Source organism: Schistocerca gregaria, unplaced genomic scaffold (assembly GCF_023897955.1).
Source record: "Schistocerca gregaria isolate iqSchGreg1 unplaced genomic scaffold, iqSchGreg1.2 ptg000336l, whole genome shotgun sequence".
In the NCBI taxonomy this organism is placed as follows: domain Eukaryota; kingdom Metazoa; phylum Arthropoda; class Insecta; order Orthoptera; family Acrididae; genus Schistocerca; species Schistocerca gregaria.
In genome coordinates, this window is record NW_026061801.1 from 2,330,797 (window position 1) to 2,337,336 (window position 6,540).

Genomic DNA, 6,540 nt, shown 5'->3' on the forward strand with positions numbered 1-6,540 from the left:
CGGCCAATGTGACGATCTGGCTTTAAGTCGATTCGATAACAAATGAGGAAAACGGACGGATTTCTCAGGTTTTTACTACATATGAACACTTTTCGCATTCTCCCGTGCAACGCGGCTGCTATATCTCCTTTCATGCAAAATCGTAAGGTCCTAGGTCATGTCCAAGCCACCAAAGCCGGCTAAAAAGTGAATAATCGACAACTAAAACTTGAATTGTACTACATCTTACTGGCTATTGCTTCAACTTCGAAGCTTCTTCTGTGTTCTACTATGGTAAATTTAGTGTCTCCGCATACCGCAGCACGCGACATAGCTTTGCAGACGATAAATGTAACCGTCTCAGAGAGAAAAGCGGCCAATGTGATGATCTGCCTTTAAGTCGATTCGATAACAAATGACGAAAACGGACGGATTTCTCAGGTTTTTACTACATATGAACACTTTTCACATTCTCCCGTGCAACACGGCTGCTAGTCCTCCTTTCATGCAAAATCTTAAGGTCCTAGGTCATGTCCAAGCCACCAAAGCCGGCTAAAAAGTGAATAATCGACAACTAAAACATTAATTGTACTACTTCTTACTGGCTATTGCTTCAACTTAGAAGCTTCTTCTGTGTTCTACTATGGTGCTTTTAGTGTCTCTGCATACCGCAGCACGCGACATAGCTTTGCAGCCGATAAATGTAACCGTCTCAGAGAGAAAATCGGCCAATGTGGCGATCTATCTTTAAGTCGATTCGATAACAAATGACGAAAACAGACGGATTTCTCAGGTTTTTACTACTTATGAACACTTTTCACATTCTCCCGTGCAACACGGCTGCCAGTCCTCCTTTCATGCGAAATCGTAAGGTCCTAGGTCATGTCCAAGCCACCAAAGCCGGCTAAAAAGTGAATAATCGACAACTAAAATTTGAATTGTACTACTTCTTAATGGCTATTGCTTCAACTTAGAAGCTTCTTCTGTGTTCTACTATGGTGCTTTTAGTGTCTCCGCATACCGCAGCACGCGACATAGCTTTGCAGACGATAAATGTAACCGTTTCAGAGAGAAAAGTGGTCAATGTGACGATCTGGCTTAAAGTCGATTCGATAACAAATTTCGAAGACGAACGGATTTCTCAGGTTTTTACTACATATGAACACTTTTCGCATTCTCCCGTGCAACGCGGCTGCTATATCTCCTTTCATGCAAAATCGTAAGGTCCTAGGTCATGTCCAAGCCACCAAAGCCGGCTAAAAAGTGAATAATCGACAACTAAAACTTGAATTGTACTACTTCTTACTGGCTATTGCTTCAACTTAGAAGCTTCTTCTGCTTTCTACTATGGTGCTTTTAGTGTCTCCGCATACCGCAGCACGCGACATAGCTTTGCAGACGATAAATGTAACCGCCTCAGAGAGAAAAGCGGCCAATGTGATGATCTGGCTTTAAGTCGATTCTATAACAAATGACGAAAACGGACGGATTTCTCAGGTTTTTACTACATATGAACACTTTTCACATTCTCCCGTGCAACGCGGCTGCCTTATCTCCTCTCATGCAAAATCGTAAGGTCCTAGGTCATGTCCAAGCCACCAAAGCCGGCTAAAAAGTGAATAATCGACAACTAAAATTTTACTTATTCTACTTCTTACTGGCTATTGCTTCAACTTAGAAGCTTCTTCTGTGTTCTACTATGGTTCTTTTAGTGTGTCCGCATACTGCAGCACGCGACATAGCTTTGCAGACAATAAATGTAACCGTCTCAGAGAGAAAAGCGGCCAATGTGACGATCTGGCTTTAAGTCGATTCGATAACAAATGACGAAAACAGACGGATTTTTCAGGTTTTTACTACATATGAACACTTTTCACATTCTCCCGTGCAACGCGGCTGCTAGTCCTCCTTTCATGCAAAATCTTAAGGTCCTAGGTCATGTCCAAGCCACCAAATCCGGCTAAAAAGTGAATAATCGACAACTAAAACTTGAATTGTACTACTTCTTACTGGCTATTGCTTCAACTTAGAAGCTTCTTCTGTGTTCTACTATGGTGCTTTTAGTGTCTCCGCATACCGCAGCACGCGACATAGCTTTGCAGACGATAAATGTAACCGTCTCAGAGAGAAAAGCGGCCAATGTGACGATCTGGCTTTAAGTCGATTCGATAACAAATGACGAAAACGGACGGATTTCTCAGGTTTTTACTACATATGAACACTTTTCGCATTCTCCCGTGCAACGCGGCTGCTATATCTCCTTTCATGCAAAATCGTAAGGTCCTAAGTCATGTCCAAGCCACCAAAGCCGGCTAAAAAGTGAATAATCGACAACTAAAACTTGAATTGTACTACTTCTTACTGGCTATTGCTTCAACTTAGAAGCTTCTTCTGTGTTCTACTATGGTGCTTTTAGTGTCTCCGCATACCGCAGCACGCAACATACCTTTGCAGACGATAAATGTAACCGTCTCAGAGAGAAGAGCGGCCAATGTGACGATCTGGCTTTAAGTCGATTCGATAACAAATGACGAAAACAGACGGATTTCTCAGGTTTTTACTACATATGAACGCGGCTGCTAGTCCTCCATTCATGCCAAATCTTAAGGTCCTAGGTCAAGTCCAAGACACCAAAGCCGGCTAAAAAGTGTATAATCGACAACTAAAACTTGAATTGTACTACTTCTTACTGGCTATTGCTTCAACTTAGAAGCTTCTTCTGTGTTCTACTATGGTGCTTTTAGTGTCCCTGCATACCGCAGCACGCGACATAGCTTTGCAGGCGATAAATGTAACCGTTTCAGAGAGAAGAGCGGCCAATGTGACGATCTTGCTCTAAGTCGATATGATAACAAATGACGAAAAAAGACGGTATTCCCAGGTTTTTACTACATATGAACACTTTTCACATTCTCCCGTGCAACGCGGCTGCTAGTCCTCCTTTCATGCAAAATCTGAAGGTCCTAGGTCATGTCCAAGCCACCAAAGCTGGCTAAAAAGTGAATAATCGACAACTAAAACTTTAATTGTACTACTTCTTACTGGCTATTGCTTCAACTTAGAAGCTTCTTCTGTGTTCTACTATGGTGCTTTTAGTGTCTCTGCATACCGCAGCACGCGACATAGCTTTGCAGCCGATAAATGTAACCGTCTCAGAGAGAAAATCGGCCAATGTGGCGATCTGGCTTTAAGTCGATTCGATAACAAATGACGAAAACAGACGGATTTCTCAGGTTTTTACTACATATGAACACTTTTCACATTCTCCCGTGCAACACGGCTGCCAGTCCTCCTTTCATGCGAAATCGTAAGGTCCTAGGTCATGTCCAAGCCACCAAAGCCGGCTAAAAAGTGATTAATCGACAACTAAAATTTGAATTGTACTACTTCTTACTGGCTATTGCTTCAACTTAGAAGCTTCTTCTGTGTTCTACTATGGTGCTTTTAGTGTCTCTGCATACCGCAGCACGCGACATAGCTTTGCAGCCGATAAATGTAACCGTCTCAGAGAGAAAATCGGCCAATGTGGCGATCTGGCTTTAAGTCGATATGATAACAAATGCCGAAAACAGACGGATTTCTCAGGTTTTTACTACATATGAACACGTTTTACATTCTCCCGTGCAACGCGGGTGCTAGACCTATTTCATGCAAAATCGTAAGGTCCTAGGTCATGTCCAAGCGACCAAAGCCGTCTAAAAAGTGAATAATCGACAACTAAAACTTGAATTGTACTACATCTTACTGGCTATTGCTTCAACTTAGAAGCTTCTTCTGTGTTCTACTATGGTGCTTTTAGTGTCTCCGCATACCGCAGCACGCGACATAGCTTTGCAGACGATAAATGTAACCGTCTCAGAGAGAAAAGTGGCCAATGTGACGATCTGGCTTTAAGTCGATTCGATAACAAATAACGAAAACGGACGGATTTCTCAGGTTTTTACTACATATGAACACTTTTCGCATTCTCCCGTGCAACGCGGCTGCCTTATCTCCTCTCATGCAAAATCGTAAGGTCCTAGGTCATGTCCAAGCCACCAAAGCCGGCTAAAAAGTGAATAATCGACAACTAAAATTTTACTTATTCTACTTCTTACTGGCTATTGCTTCAACTTAGAAGCTTCTTCTGTGTTCTACTGTGGTCCTTTTAGTGTCTCCGCATACCGCACCACGCGACATAGCTTTGCAGACGATAAATGTAACCGTCTCAGAGAGAAAAGTGGCTAACGTGACGATCAGGCTTTAAGTCGATTCGATAACAAATTTCGAAGACGAACGGATTTCTCAGGTTTTTACTACATATGAACACTTTTCGCATTCTCCCGTGCAACGCGGCTGCTATATCTCCTTTCATGCAAAATCGTAAGGTCCTAGGTCATGTCCAAGCCACCAAAGCCGGCTAAAAAGTGAATAATCGACAACTAAAACTTGAATTGTACTACATCTTACTGGCTATTGCTTCAACTTCGAAGCTTCTTCTGTGTTCTACTATGGTACATTTAGTGTCTCCGCATACCGCAGCACGCGACATAGCTTTGCAGACGATAAATGTAACCGTCTCAGAGAGAAAAGCGGCCAATGTGACGATCTGCCTTTAAGTCGATTCGATAACAAATGACGAAAACGGACGGATTTCTCAGGTTTTTACTACATATGAACACTTTTCACATTCTCCCGTGCAACGCGGCTGCTATATCTCCTTTCATGCAAAATCGTAAGGTCCTAGGTCATGTCTAAGCCCAAAAAGCCGGCTAAAAAGTGAATAATCGACAACTAAAACTTGAATTGTACTACTTCTTACTGGCTATTGCTTCAACTTAGAAACTTCTTCTGTGTTCTACTATGGTGCTTTTAGTGTCTCCGCATACCGCAGCACGCGACATAGCATTGCAGACGATAAATGTAACCGTCTCAGAGAGAAAAGTGGCCAATGTGACGATCAGGCTTTAAGTCGATTCTATAACAAATGACGAAAACGGACGGATTTCTCAGGTTTTTACTACATATGAACACTTTTCACATTCTCCCGTGCAACGCGACTGCTAGTCCTCCTTTCATGCAAAATCTTAAGGTCCTAGGTCATGTCCAAGCCACCAAAGCCGGCTAAAAAGTGAATAATCGACAACTAAAACTTGAATTGTACTATTTCTTACTTGCTATTGCTTCAACTTAGAAGCTTCTTCTGTGTTCTACTATGGTGCTTTTAGTGTCTCTGCATACCGCAGCACGCGACATAGCTTTGTAGCCGATAAATGTAACCGTCTCAGAGAGAAAATCGGCCAATGTGACGATCTGGCTTTAAGTCGATTCGATAACAAATGACGAAAACAGACGGATTTCTCAGGTTTTTACGACATATGAACACTTTTCACATTCTCCCGTGCAACACGGCTGCCAGTCCTCCTTTCATGCGAAATCGTAAGGTCCTAGGTCATGTCCAAGCCACCAAAGCCGGCTAAGAAGTGAATAATCGACACCAAAAATCTGAATTGTACTACTTCTTACTGGCTATTCCTTCAACTTAGAATCTTCTTCTGTGTTCTACTATGGTGCTTTTAGTGTCTCTGCATACCGCAGCACGCGACATAGCTTTGCAGGCGATAAATGTAACCGTCTCAGAGAGAAAATCGGCCAATGTGACGATCTGGCTTTAAGTCGATTCGATAACAAATGACTAAACAGACGGATTTCTCAGGTTTTCACTACATTTGAACACTTTTCACATTCTCCCGTGCAACGTGGCTGCTAGTCCTCCTTTCATGAAAAATCGTAAGGTCCTAGGTCATGTCCAAGCCACCAATGCCGGCAAAAAAGTGAATAATCGACAACTAAAACTTGAATTGTACTACTTCTTACTGGCTATTGCTTCAACTTAGAAGCTTCTTCTGTGTTCTACTATGGTGCTTTTAGTGTCTCCGCATACCGCAGCACGCGACATAGCTTTGCAGACGATAAATGTAACCGTTTCAGAGAGAAAAGTAGCCAATGTGACGATCTGGCTTAAAGTCGATTCGATAACAAATTTCGAAGACGAACGGATTTCTCAGGTTTTTACTACATATGAACACTTTTCACATTCTCCCGTGCAACGCGGCTGCTATATCTCCTTTCATGGAAAATCTTAAGGTCCTAGGTCATGTCCAAGCCACCAAAGCCGGCTAAAAAGTGAATAATCGACAACTAAAACTTGAATTGTACTACTTCTTACTGGCTATTGCTTCAACTTAGAAGCTTCTTCTGTGTTCTACTATGGTGCTTTTAGTGTCTCCGCATACCGCAGCACGCGACATTGCTTTGCAGACGATAAATGTAACCGTCTCAGAGAGAAAAGCGGCCAATGTGACGATCTGGCTTAAGGTCGATTCTATAACAAATGACGAAAACGGACGGATTTCTCAGGTTTTTACTACATATGAACACTTTTCACATTCTCCCGTGCAACGCGGCTGCTAGTCCTCCTTTCATGCAAAATCTTAAGATCCTAGGTCATGTCCAAGCCACCAAAGCCGGCTAAAAAGTGAATAATCGACAACTAAAACTTGAATTGTACTACTTCTTACT